The 14,930-nt window shown below is 36.3% G+C and overlaps 1 protein-coding gene across 11 annotated transcripts in view; it reads left to right on the top strand.

Annotated features, from left to right (window-relative positions):
* Positions 1–14,930, top strand: part of LOC106058871 (probable G-protein coupled receptor B0563.6) — a 253,609-nt gene that overhangs the window by 149,346 nt on the left and 89,333 nt on the right. For 4 of the 11 annotated variants that reach the window (XR_008773628.1, XM_056003974.1, XM_056003967.1 and 1 more), the window contains exons 2-3: positions 7,947–8,036; positions 12,987–13,116. The gene's annotated coding sequence lies outside the window, so the exon portion shown is untranslated. Of the gene's footprint in view, positions 1–6,724; positions 6,947–7,946; positions 8,037–12,986; positions 13,117–14,930 lie in introns of those variants that run through there. The other 7 variants (XM_056003976.1, XM_056003969.1, XM_056003977.1 and 4 more) reach the window with 4 other exon arrangements.

Raw genomic sequence — 14,930 nt, 5'->3', positions numbered from 1 at the left:
GCTACATTTAGACTCATCTAGACATCATCTACAACATGGGAAGAAAAGACTGCAATTTCAACATCAGTTTTTAATTATTTCTTTTCAAATTTAATCATGCTTTGTTGAAGTGGTTTAATTTTGTTTTATATAAGTAACAAGCAAACAAAAAGAAATGAGATTCCTATGTGTATAATGTTTTGTAAAGTTTTTTTACATGTTATGAGTGTTCCTTCAAAGTGGAAGATAATTTACATCCTAGTCAAAACTTCCCGCAGTCCGAACCACAGTCCAGCGCGCAAAGCGCAGGACAAGACGTGGAGACACTAGACACTTAACGAAACCACGGAAAACATGGAGCACCTCAAACAAAGAGGAAGAGTGTAAGATGGAACGACTAGATTTAAAACGAAACAATGACAATGCAGACTTTAAGTTTCATTTTCATTTGCTTTACTCAATATACACTGGTCAAAGCTGGGTATTTTCCACCAAGCCTATTCATTTATTTTTTTATAACGTCATATTTTACACAATTAATATCAACTCACTCTGTCTGTCTGTCTGTCTTTATGGTAAAAAGTTTGAACATTTTTTTCTCCTCCCATTTCCCATTCTCGGATCAAGTTAAAACTTTAAACAATTATTCATTGAACCTGACAAGATGCGAATCAATAAAAAAAAAAATTAACAATTAGTTAATTAATTGTTGATTATTAAATATTTGGTTTGATTTCGAAATAAGGGGAATAAATGGTAGTTCATGAGAAATGTGGATATATATATATATATATATATATATATATATATATATATATATATATATATATATATATATATATATATATATATATATATATATATATATATATATATATATATATATATATATATGGATTTAGTCCCCTTATTACGTTTTGAAAGTTTTTCTCCCATTTCCCATTCTCGAATCTAGTTAAATTTTGCATAATTATTCATAGTCGATAAAAATACACGAATAGATATACAAACTAAACAATAACTTAATCATTTAGTACTAGTCGATAAAATATCTTCTCTATAATTTAAAGTAAGCAAAGCCCTGTATTTTATAAGATAAATGGCAGTAATAAAGGGTTCTTTCCCTTATATAAGACTTGGTTTTAAATAGTATTCATTTTCTATTGTTTGTTTTTATTTTAATCTTGCGGATCCGAAAGGGGAGGGGCTGGATATTTTCCAACTAAATTGCATTTTGTTTTTTTATCACGGAAAATGTTTAATTCTATTATGGCAGATCCTGGGTGATGGGTATATATATGCTATATAAAGTGTTAACTGCTAGCACCAAATAGTTCCACCGATACGGTTTTAGAGAGAAAGAGAGACATATTGATAGAGAGAGAGAGAGAGAGAGTAGGGAGTTTGTAGATCTATAGATACTTATGTAAATAAGTTAAAGTTGTAAACCATGGGCCATGAAACTAAAAGCAAATGACAATTCTGACAATATAAAAAAAATTCTGGCTGCAGCTACCATATATTCTGTGCGGATTCTTATCTTATCAGCTACATACGTTCTGTCAAATTAGGAGAAGATTAATACGAGGGGAGGGGGGGGTAAAATATTTTCTACTTCTATCTTTATTAATTATACACATATTATTGAGAGCTGTTACAGAAAAGTCATCAGCTTCATAAAGTAGGAACTGTTTTTGTGTGGTTCTGGGGGAAATGACAAAGGTGTGTGTGTGTGTAAGGGGAGGGGTAAATAAAATTTCGACAACCTTGTGAAGAGCCAAATGAACGCTAACAAAAAAAATCCATAGAACTGAGTCCCTGCGGCTTTCTTGAGCCAGAGGCGAACTTAAGGGGTGGTGAATGGAGCAACCGCCCCAAGTCCCGCCCTTGAAAAGGGGAAGGAGTGGCAGTGATAGGAGATTCCCATGTCACGTCTGCTTCGGAAACGAGACCTATTCTCATAAAACTAGACGCGTCATTCAATATTTTGAAGGCCTTTCTCTGCATTTACATTTGAATGACTCTGTAAGAAATCAACACTACAATTTTTGGTTTCGACATACCGTATTAACATTGCCTACGTAGAGTACTGTAATTTTGTGTAACTAGGCCGCCCACTGATAAAGCATATTGGACAACAGTTTCCAGGGGCCGAAGAGAACAGCCTCACGGGCCGGAAGTTGCCCTCAGGCCGTAGATCAGGCATGACATGATTTTAAGAACACAGATTCTATCACTTACATGTCTGGATTTAAATATGTGAAGGCCCTGGAGTAGAATTTTCATGGAGGCCTTACACTTTTTTGAAAGCTTTAATACAATTCCACTTATTAATAAAAATAATAATGTCAAAAAGCATGCCTTATTATAGAAGAAATAGAGTGCTTGTAAATTAAATTCAATAAAATAATAAAATTATTTAATATGCATATCGTGGGAAGCGTGGTCGAGAGTGCGCTTAAACTTGGCTTGGCTTGGCTACCTAGAAGGGGGCTCGAGGCTCGACACCCGACTCGGGCAGAGTTGTGTTTACTGAGCGCCTAAAGGCAGCACGGAAAACCAACTCCTAGATACCCCCCTCCCCCCAACTGGTCCACAAATGAGATTGGACCAAATGCGCTCTAAGCATGCTATAAGCATGAAAGTAGCGCTATATAAAAAGCTATGATAATAATAAAAAAATATTTTAGTAACAAAAATAAATAAACTCTAAGTGTTTACGTAATCCATCCCTTAAGTCCAGTCCTGCACAGCTTAATATACAGTAATACATCTTAAGGTTGTAATTTAGAGCTATAAATAGTAAATTATGACATCATAGCCAAAAAAAGTTTTTTTGCTGTTGATTTTGAGTTCAGTGTGTTAGAAGCAGTGGGTACACTTAGGAATGGCAGACGGCGCCCTAATCCCTTTCGTCGCCCTCTACCCTCCAGGCAATGTCCTTTACGCCATGGCACTGGAAGGCTTAATAAGTCTAGACTTAAATTTAATTGGCTGCTCTTCCTGACTTGGGCTGGATGTCTTTGTTCCTGTGCATGTAGGCGTGTGTGCGTGTGTGTTTGTACTACTAGATTCTCGTATCAAGTTGAAACATAACTCGATTACACATTGGCAAAGAAGATACATGAATCAATACTATTAATTCACAATTTGGTCAATTATTACTGGTAACTGATTTTTTTTTTTTTGATAGCACAAGGAAAATTAATTTTTCAAAATTTCATATATGGGGGGTTTCTTTCCCCTTATAAAATTGTACATGTTTTTTTTTCTCCCACACCCATTCTCGGATCAAGATGAAACTGTACGCAATTATTTATTGTATCTAACAAAACAAAATCATTAAAACAAATATAGAGAAAATGTATAAAAATAAATAGCAAATTACTTATTTAATTATCGGTATTTAAAGGACTTAGTTCGGTATTGGTGAAGGGGAATAAATATTATCATATTGATAAAATGTACAGTTGTTTTTCTTATATAATTTTTTTCTATTTGGACGTATTTGTATTGGACGTGTGCCGCATTAATGCTAGGTATTCTTAGATCAATTATACTGTAGGTATTTAATAGTTTTGAAATTGTTTTTATTTATTTTTATTTTAAGGATTAGCAGGGTGTTTTTTTTTCATGGGAAATACACTTTATTTTATTACATTTGTTTTGCAATAGAGGTACGTAAAATTTAAAAACTAATTGGAATCACCAACGTCTTTGGAATATAAGTACATTTCGCAATAAAAGAACAATGTTCTCATGAATTCCAGAGTATACATAACATTCTGGGTGAACATTAAAAAAGAAATTTGATTTTTATGTCAGAAAAAAAAAAAACGATAAAAAAAATATTGATCAAGTGATACGTCAGAATATGATTTGAAAACATCTATCTTTTTTTCCCCCCACATCTTCCAGTGAAGGAGAAGATATTGATTCGATATCAAGCACCTAACCATTCCCGCTTAATTTTTTAGGGGGAGGCTATTTATCAGTTCAAGAAAGAGACTAGTGTCTGCTTAATTAGGTTCACTGTTTTAGTCTATACCTTTTTTTTTTTTTTGGAATGTGGAGGGACATAGTTTTACGTGGCAGAAAGTGGGATAACGTGAGTAATCCTGGCAGGATAATCGAGACCATTCGTTATGCTTTCGTTATACACTGACCTGCAGCGTCACAGCCTGTGGGCAGTTTAGACTATTAGCCCGTTGCCACGTCGTACAGACCTATGACGATTTGTGCCGGTCTAATTATGTTTAACTGTATTGATTTGAGAGTTGCAAATACTTTCAATGTCAAGCAAATTGAAACAAATACATAGTCGGTGAACAAATCTTGAATCAATAATAGCTTACATTCGAAAATTCCCGCACACGATAGTCCTTTCAAGAGGGCGATAGTCCTTTCACAAACGATATTGGATCTAGATCTAGAACTAGTTCTCTAGCCAAATTTTAATTATTTTTTCTCTATATTATTATTATAACATCAAACTAGAGCTTTCCCAGTGTGGCCAAGGAGCTAGTAATTTTTTTATTACTAATACACAGAAACTGTTACATTTCTTGGAAAATCATTTGATCCGTTTTCGAGAATCGCGTCCACCCACGTACTCTCCACGAAGATAAGAGTTGAATATATATAAGGCATCTTCTGTCTCGGAAGACAATGGCTGCGCCCAGGTGAGTTACTGGCTTAGGTTTCGTCTTGAGGCGCAGCAGAAACTGGAGTGACTGATCAAGCCAATTCTGGAGCGGCAGAGTTTGCCACAGTTCGTGCATGTATATGCATCTGTCCTAGGGCTAGATGACAGGGCAGCTTTCTTTATCTTTCTCTTGACTGATGCAGCTTCGTTTGTTTTGCACTCGGCGAACTTCGTACCAGCACATACAGTCTGTCTCCATGCTATTCGGTGTTGGGTTATCTCCTCCCACATACTTTGGTCGATGCCCGTGGTTCTCATGTGAAGTAATGTAAACTTTGTAACAATATGACCAAGTCAGTCACTGACACCTATTTGACATTTCATTGACGGTCAAACGTATTGTTCGACAATGCAATATATATATTTATGCTTCTAAAATCACTGTGTAATGCTAGAGTATAGTGTGCATCAATGCTAAAAGAGGGAATATAGTATAGTATATAGTTATGATTGAACTTTTCATTTGGAACTAGAAATCAACATATAAACAACCCACACATAAAAATATGTGAAGACAAACTCTATATGATCTATCTATCTATCTATCTATCTATCTATCTATCTATCTATCTATCTATCTATCTATCTATCTATCTATCTATCTATCTATCTATCTATCTATCTATCTATCTATCTATCTATCTATCTATCTATCTATCTATCTATCTATCTATCTATCTATCTATCTATCTATCTATCTATCTATCTATCTATCTATCTATCTATCTATCTATCTATCTGTCCAACTACATCCATCCATCTTTGTATCCAACTTTGTATGTATTATCTCCCCTACTCTAAAACTGTTATACAAATTATCCAGACAGAGACCATGTGTCCAAGCAACTAGGTCCACGGTATGGGGTCAAGCCACTAAATCTCATGTTTAAAGGTCAAGTGTCTTAGACCAGACGGTGGAGATTAATGGCTTAGTACATGTGGCTTAAGAGGTACACTCAGCTGAATCACAGATTATACATACACACATATACTTGTTTACAGTGGTATTAGCAGTGACAACGAAAAATCTTGAAAATTGCAATGATAAAAAAGTCAAATCACATTAAGTTAACATTAGTTTATTATTTTTTTTAATTTTATTTCTTAATTCGTTGTTATTCTATTCGGGACAGCCGGGGGCGGGGAGGTTGACGTCATCATCTTTTTTTGAAGTAATGTCTGTATTATATAACAAGACAGGAGGGTAGTATTTAAGATTAATAAAACCAGAAAGGTCTATATTTGGTGTTGATATTTGGTTACAGAGGCAGCTTGAGTTATATTAAGGTTATTCTGCGGCCCGCGACGTTATAATTCGTAGGAGGTTCTTCACTAGAAAAATAGTGACCATGTTGGCTTGAAAAGCCTGAGAGAATGCTTGGACCATGAGTTCGAATTCAGGTCGTTCACCTTTTTTAAAATATATATTTATTAATACTTTTTTATTGTTAGTCTAGATCTATTACACATTCAATTGCATGACTGATCCAAATTAAATGGTAGAATTATGCTTGATAGAATCTTTGTTTGTTTGTTTTTTAAAAAAATATTTTCTTGTAGTTTGTTACACTGACTTAAAATGGCTAACTTAGAATGGCCCGCTTCTATCGACCTCCTCACAGAATCACATGCTTCTGACCCTGAGAATTCTAGTTTGACTTTTCTAGCTTTCCACGTCACCACCACTCAAAAATATAATTATGTGTGTCTGTATTTTCTTTTAATCGGCTTCCTTAATTCAATATTTAAATATTTCCGAAACTCTTTGTTGGTTTTGGTCTTACTCCTTGATATCACTCTGACGTTGCAACACTCTCTCACCCATGAAATCTTTTTTTTTTCCTTCACCCTTAACATATAATCAAGAAATAAACATATCATTTTCTTTTTATACATGCATACATTTTATCCTGCCAATGTCGGCTTCCTATTGTAGTGTTTTAGTTTCGAGAGTATGTTAGTTTTGTAAATAAATATATTATGCGTTGTTTTTAGAGATGGTAAAAGTAGTGACGTTGTCAAACAAGCGAATGACGTTGCAAAATAGGGGTACATGGAGAACAAGATGGCCAGGGCTTTGAGAAGGTTGAATAGTGACAGAGCCGGATAAGAAACCGACGGCTAGAGAGACAAGACGAGCACCCCATTTGTAAATAAACATCAGTTGAAGTATTCAGAAGTCTTGATTACGTCTCTCTTGTTAATTGTAATGTCCCTTGGCTAGTTCAAACTAGTAAAGTGAAATACTGTTGTGTCTGTTGGGTTTGTACAGCATACAAGAGCCTAGCCATGAAATTATGTTTTCTTTTTTAAAGATTATTTTATACAATGTCTACATAAGCAAGATTCGCGCCAATGAGAAATGTACGCACACAAAAAAAGGTTAAATAGTGCTTCAAACGGAAGAAAGTTTAATCTTATAATGTCCGTTTAAAAGAAAATTGACTGGGCCTAAATAAAAAAAAAAAAACATTTTCTGTAAATTTAACCACTTCAGTTACGATCGTGACAGGTACTTAGTTCTAGACTAACGAAAATAATTACTGGTTAAAGTATCAGATTTTTTTTTTTTTACCACAACTAGTGGGAGAATTATGATGAATCAATCAATCTGGATCCTTGTTAATCTTGTTTATATAACATACATATAGATTAGAATCCTTTAATCTTAACACTGTACTTATCGAAATAGGCGCCCTGAAGATATTAAAAATTCCATTCAATCCATCTGGTTCGGTAGCAAAGCGCTTAACTACTTCACCACCGTGCCTCCACTGGTTCTGATAACGGAGCTTCTACCTGGCCTTGCCAGCATTGCCATGACTTCAAATATGGATCTAGATCAGTGTTTCCCAAACTGTGTACCGAGGAATCCTAGTGTTCCACAAGGCCTGAAAAGGTGTTCCAAGAACTATGGAATAATTAACTAGTACGCCACCAATCTCTCTTTAAAAAAAAAATAAGCAAATGTGTTCCGCTAAATACTCTGATTGTACAAAGTGTTAGGGTTAGGTTTATGGTCCACTGTTTGGGAAACTCTTGATCTACATAATTTAAACTTACCTTGACGTATAATAAGTCTTTGAATTCTTTGTTTTATTATTTTTTTATTTATTTTGTTTAACACCCAAAAAAACACTAATTTAGAACACAAAGTTTGGCTCGTTGCGTGATTACAAAATTTCGTTAAGCCAGGCTGTGAGGCTCTGCGCTCAGTCTTAGATTGAAATAAAGATGAAACAATGTTTCTCCACATTCACAGACCACTCTTCCTGATCCAGTGTGTCTAACAGAACGTGAGACAAGAGGAGTATTGTTATTTGTTGACAGCTGTACGAAATTCTGTAGCAAGGTAGGTGACTTAATGTTGATGTTTAATTGAAGGAAACTCAGTGTCTGTCTATCTATCTATCTATCTATCTATCTATCTATCTATCTATCTATCTATCTATCTATCTATCTATCTGTCTGTCTGTCTGTCTGTCTGTCTGTCTGTCTGTCTGTCCGTCTGTCTGTCTGTCTGTCTGTCTGTCTGTCTGTCTGTCTGTCTGTCTGTCTATCTATCTATCTATCTATCTATCTATCTATCTATCTATCTATCTATCTTTCTATCTCAATAAATATTTGTTTGTGTATAAGACTGCATAGCGAACGGCGTCTTAATCGTAGTCGCCTATCAATATTTATTGTTTCAAGATAAGTTTATTGCATTCTTTATGTTAAGAATGTTTGATACAATTTGTTTTAAATAGCAGACACATTGTTGTTATTAGATCTAGTAGCAATTAACTCAGTTATAATCATGTGACTTATCCATTAAGGTATGTTAAACATTACTATCTATGCCGGACAACTGCCTATTTCAGTGTTTAAGGTGTACAGAATACAGGAAGTGTTGAAAAGCCATTAGTAAAGACAGGCGCAGAAAATTTAAAAGTGGACAACGGCTTTGTCGGCAAGACATGCGGAAGAATATGCAGTTGAAACTGGGTTTGAATAGTCACGTGAATCACGGCACTCATCCTTAATCTTTGGAATCGAAGACTTTTCCATTACTGTGTAAAATCACATTAATAAACTCTTACCCAAATTAATTTTTCTTTGATAGTTTGCAATCTTCACCTTCACCCATCCCTCAGTCTGTTGAACCGTTTGGGCAGAATCTGTCGTTAGCAACAGTCAACTTAAAATATGGCGTCCGTGAGATAGCTCAGTTTGTTTATTAACATGAACATCTCTTCCAAACTTTCTCTTTTTTCTTTTCCAACATTTTTCTCTTCAGGTTTTCTCTTCTCGCCCTCTACCTCTGTGTAGATCGTTTTCTAAGCTTTGACTTTAATTAATAGTGCATTTTATATGCAAACACATGTTAACCGGATCCAAAACAATCAGAACGAAAGACAAGATTACCGTAATTAAAATGTATCTTGCAAATATCAAATAGGGCGTGCCTTGGTGAAATATCCACGATAGAGAATTTGCGAGATTGTATGTTTATGTACCTCGGTAGCTAAGGGGAAATCTTGATGTTGTTTATACTAGAGACTCGTTTCGTCCTGGTACTGTTACGTTTATTTCGTAACTGTTTATCCCCTTGAGAGATAGCCAGCTGGGGTCCAGCCAGCGTGAATCTAGTTTTGGTGTCAGAAGTGACCCAGTGCCGGGCCATGTCGAGCCTAGATGTACGTGGAGCGAATGGTGTCGCTTACGTAGTTGGCCGGTGTTAGTGGTTAGTCGTAGGCTTGTAGTTCTAGATATCTAGTAGAACTAATCTGATGCAGGCGTATTACATTTTTAATTGTACAGCTTGAAATAACTTGAACAAACGTCTATTTTAAAAACGACTTTAAATAAAACTTGTATTAACAATAAACCCAGATTCAACTTGGAAGGTGATATAGATCTAATAACAAGAATAACAAAACAAAAAAGACGTAGACTTTTAATCCTCTAGTTACTTAATCCCAAATGATTAGATCCCCCGTCACTTAGTCTGCTGATTACTTAATTCCTATCTATATAATCCTCGTCAAACTTAATCACCGTTCAACTAATCACCTGGAGTTCTCGTTTAATGTAATCTTGAAAAAATATATATATGTATGCGCTGTTTGTTAAACAAAAGTATGAAGTGACCGAGACTAAGTGACTGCGACTACATGGCAGAGACTAAGTGATTAAGACTACTTGACAGAGATTAAGTGACTGAGACTACTTGACAGAGACTAAGTGACTGAGGCTACGTGACAGAGACTAAGTGACCGAGACTAAGTGACTGAGACTACTTGACAGAGACTAAGTGACTGAGACTACTTGGGCGAGACTAAGTGACTGAGACTACTTGACAGAGACTAAGTGATTAAGACTACTTGACAGAGATTAAGTGACTGAGACTACTTGAGCGAGACTAAGTGATTGAGACTACTTGACAGAGACTAAGTGACTGAGGCTACGTGACAGAGACTAAGTGACCGAGACTACGTGACTGAGACTACTTGACAGAGACTACTTGACAGAGACTAAGTGACTGAGACTACTTGACTAAGACTAAAAGACTGAGACTACTTGACAGAGACTAAGTGACTGAGACAACTTAGCAGAGACTAAGTAAGACTAAGTGACTGAGATTACTTGACTAAGACTAAAAGACTGAGACCACTTGACAGAGACTAAGTGACTGAGACAACTTAGCAGAGACTAAGTGACTGAGACTACTTGACCGAGACTAATGACTGAGACTACTTGGCAGAGACTAAATGACTGGGAATCGATACTGTTTGCAAAAATGTTTTTTCAAGTTTCTTTTCCACTGCTAAAGGGAGATAATCAACACTCTTCTCTCTGACATGACTAGGATGGAAGAAGTAGCACACGCCCAAGTTAACTATCATTCTAGTGCTTCTTGTAACACCAAATGTTACAAACATAATACTTAAGGACTAATGTGAACTCACACAATATATATTGATGCTCTATTACTGGTATTAATTGGATTGTACTCGTATAGCCTGTTAGCAATGTTTTTCAAACTGTGTTCCGCGTAACCCTAGTGTTCCGCGAGGCCTGACTAGGTGTTCCACTAAGAAATGGAATAATTAACTAGTAGGTCACCACTTGAATAAAATTCTCTAAAAAAAAATAAGCAAAGTGTTCCGCTAAATACTCAGAATGTGCGAAGTGTCCCGCCAAATTCTCAGAATGTGCGAAGTGTTCCGTTAAGGCAAAAGTTTGGGAAACACTGCTGTTGAAGGGAACTTTTTGTCTAATTGCTCTAGTGGTGTTGTAAAGGCTCAAAGTTGTACCTGCGTAACTCAACCGTAAAACGAACCATGGATAAACATTTTATCAGTACATTAAAGGGACTATCCCACTTATCTGAACTCGAGTACGGTTAACCATTATAGTGAAATTGCGATTACCTTAATTTTTTCCGGGATACATTTTGACGATGGTTACATCATATTTTCTGTAACACTTTACCTATTGAAGCGCGAAACTCGATTGATTTGACGGACTGTCGGACGGACGAACGAACAGAGAAACGTAAACACATAGAAATTACGGCTTCTCTCAATGCAGATAATTAAAGGAAAACACAATAACAGTCTACGCTATGTCACTCGGGTGCAAATCGCTCAGGAGAAGGAGGAGGGGGTACTTCCAGGATCAGTAGCAGAAAGTTAATTAATAGTAACAACAACAAAAAATCATCAGAGAAAACGGACTCTCGGTTCCAGTCATCAACATGTCTGACTCACGAATATCTATTTCTGTCTTTTACTGGACACCATAAACAAGAACTCTAATGACATTTTGTGTTTTCAATGCATGTATTGTCTTCAATCTTTTCTTCCTTCGATATTTTCTTCGACATTTTTCAATTTTACAGGCCAACAGGCTAACGATTTTTTCCCCAAAGATATACATCAACTGTCCCATTTCTTGCAACACCGTTAGAGCTGTTTTCGAGGTCCGTGTACTCCCAGGTTTCACACATGAATATAAAAGCTGAGTAGCGGATATAAGGGTGGCAAGTGGGGCAACAGATCCAGGCCCCTCTCTCGCATGGTGGTGGGGGGGGGGGGGGCCCGCGAAAGGAAATTCACTTTTACCTTCAGTTAAAAAAACCAGACCAGTTCTCAAAAACGATTACCTGTTACTCCCTATTTTGGAAGCCTTTTCTTCCATCTAAATCCGTCTGTGACCGTCTAAGAAACTATTTAGTGTTAAGTTTTTTTGTAACTGTTCAGGTTTTTTCTCCACTATTAATAGTTACTTTCCGACTCCAGTAGGATTAGCAGAAATTATTATTATCTTCTTATCTTATCTTATATAATACAGACGTTACTTCAAAAAAGAAAATGATTACGTCCTACGCGTCATGCATTTAGTCATGCATATCAACCAATGACTTAAATTCTGCCAAGTCACTGGTTTTTGTATTTGAAGATTATGGTTCAGTGTTTTATGTATAATTGCTACTTTACTTTTGAGTCTTCTGTCATGAAGGTTTTCTAAATTTAGTGATTTTACTAAAGGTGTTACTCTAGTCAAATGTGAATATTCGTTTGTTATGAATCTCACTGCTCTATTTTGTGTTTGTTCCAGTTTCTTAATGTTTTCTTGAGTTGAGGGGTCCCAAACAGAGGATGCATATTCTATTATTGGCCTAACCAAGGTTAAATAACATTATCTAGTTTGTGGATTGTTTCATGCAAAATGTTTCTGAATCATTAGTTACGTTGATTATTAAAGGCAAAATTTCACATGCAGAACAATTACAATACAGTACCTTATGTAGTCAAACGGCCAATAGTAACGAATTATATTTTGGAACAAAAACAAGGCCTACAGCGTTAAAGGCGGACGAGTCCGTTAGCTTTTAGTGGTTCGGTATATGCGGCTCAGGGCCCCGCATATTACGCTCGCCCAGGGCCCCGCGCTCTGCTAAGGATGCCTCTGAGAAAGCTGAATAGAAAAGTTGTTAGAAGTGGGCAACAAACCACAAAGATTCCAAGCCTGGAGGGCGCCCAATAGAGACACGACAAAGAGAAGGGGGCGCTGAGGTGGTAAATTAAAGAGACACAAAATCCTGTTGCATTAGCAATATGTCTTTATATCTCTCATTACTGGACATTGTTAATGTGACAGGGAAATAATTATAACCAACGTTCTAGTATTAAATCATCAATATTGTTGCGAAAAGCTTCAGTTAAAAAGCTGAGTTATATTTAGAGATTGGTGTAAATTATATCCGCCTTCGCACCTTCATGCTTTAGATATTTTTTTGTGAACAAAACAGGTACAAGACGTCTTGCATAATGAACAAGCCCTTTAACAAATATAGTGCACAACGTATGCCTCATACTTCAGATTGAAGGACCTCACTTGGCTCGTACCTTGCACGCTTGTGGATCCAAGGGGTGCGGGCGGTAGGTAGTGCGTTAGTTTATACTTAGAGTTATGGTTCACGTTTGATTAGGGTTTGGGTTTGGATAAATGATGACCAGGCAGTGATATTAAAACTTAAAATACGGCAGATGTGAGCATGATAAAACATTGCCCACTCCCTTTGCGAGCACTTAAGGAGGCCATCTTTTAAACTTTAAACTAATTGTGATCTGTGTTGCCCTTTTTTTGCTGATATAGTCTGTGTTTGCAGTAAATTTAATGTATTGTCTAAGACAGTACCAAGGTATTGAAAAGTTTGCACTTTGTCTCTCCAGATACAGAAACAATATCATTTTCTTTTTTGGTTAGAAAAATCGATAACATCGATTTTTATTTATTTATTTATTTTTACATTTAGTATTTAAAAATATTTTTACAGTATTTTTCAATGTGTTCTGTTTCTCTGAACTAATCATTTACGACTGAGCTCTCTGAGAGCGGGGCAAGACGAGCCGCCCAAAAGTACTATCCGATTGAAAATCATTAGTCTACGAAATGAACCACAAAGACGATGTCACAGCCCCCCTAGGGCGCCCCAGTGTTAAATAAACGTGCATTCAATATTACATTGTTTACCCTAACCCTCAGAGGTCTTCGTATTACAGTGATATCAGCTTTTATCATTATAAATGGACTAATCCTCAATGCTTTCACTTATTGATATTGAAAGCTGGTGAGATATAAAGAATAATCTTACATAATTGTTAGAGAAGTCTAGATGTTGTCAATGTAAATCTTTCTAAACCTTTATCCTTCTAGTAAGCATATTGTAAAGGGTCTAACTTACTACAATGATCTTTCAAAACTTGAATTAATTTTTCTAAGCATTTAGAAACAATGGAAAAAAAGTGAAACAGGTCTTAGGTCATACATTTCTTTTGGTTTGGGAACCTTTGGCTCAGATACAATTATGGACAACTTCCACGGAGATGGTATTTTGTGGTAATGAAGTTGAAATCTATAGGAAAGATTCAGCTGGTTGTTCGGTACATTCTTTTAGGATTCGCCCTTTTAATCCACCAGCTTGCGGGCTGCTAAAGGGAGATAATCAACACATTTCTCTCTGACATCACTAGAATTTGCGGAATGGCACAATCATTAAATGTAACTATCATTAAAGTGCTTCTAGTAATACTAAATGTAAGTTACACAATAACAACGATGCGACCGATAACGAAAATATGTACTGCATGGTCTAATAAACGTAAATATTTAATAGAGAGAATAAATGACCTCTATAAGAACAAATAATACATTTATTAATAACGTGATATTTGAAACAATTTCTGTTCTAGATGTAACACTGTATGGTGCTTAATTAATGGAGTCTAAAATACCCAAAAAAAAAAAAAAAGTGGAGTCTATAAGTTCCTATGTCAGTTATGCCCCATATTAAGTTAAACCTCTGTAAAGGCAGGCGACTCAAAGGCAGACCCCGAATGCGATGGATAGATGACGTGGAAGCAGATCTGAAGCAGCTTGGGGTTAGGGCGTGGAGACGAAAGGCCCAGGAGAGATCTGAATGGAAGGATGTGTTAAAGCAGGCCAGAGCCCTCCATGGGCTGTAGCGCCACGGGATGGATCTGTATAGGGGTTTAATATAATAGGGCGGGACCCCGGCGGGATCATCTATATCATATTAGTAGGGCAGAGTGCGAACCTTGATGTAGTTGCTCTCATGCAGACGTCGCCTGGTTGTACTTAGCATTTCTCCAAGGTGTATGTGGGTGGGTGTGATAGAGAGAGAGAGAGATTTTTTAAACTCTGTGCCAGTATTTTGACTGGCCGGATAGCC

This window comes from Biomphalaria glabrata, chromosome 11 (assembly GCF_947242115.1).
Source record: "Biomphalaria glabrata chromosome 11, xgBioGlab47.1, whole genome shotgun sequence".
Taxonomy (NCBI): domain Eukaryota; kingdom Metazoa; phylum Mollusca; class Gastropoda; family Planorbidae; genus Biomphalaria; species Biomphalaria glabrata.
Note: the sequence above shows the minus strand (reverse complement) of the source record. Positions and strands in the feature narration are given on the sequence as shown.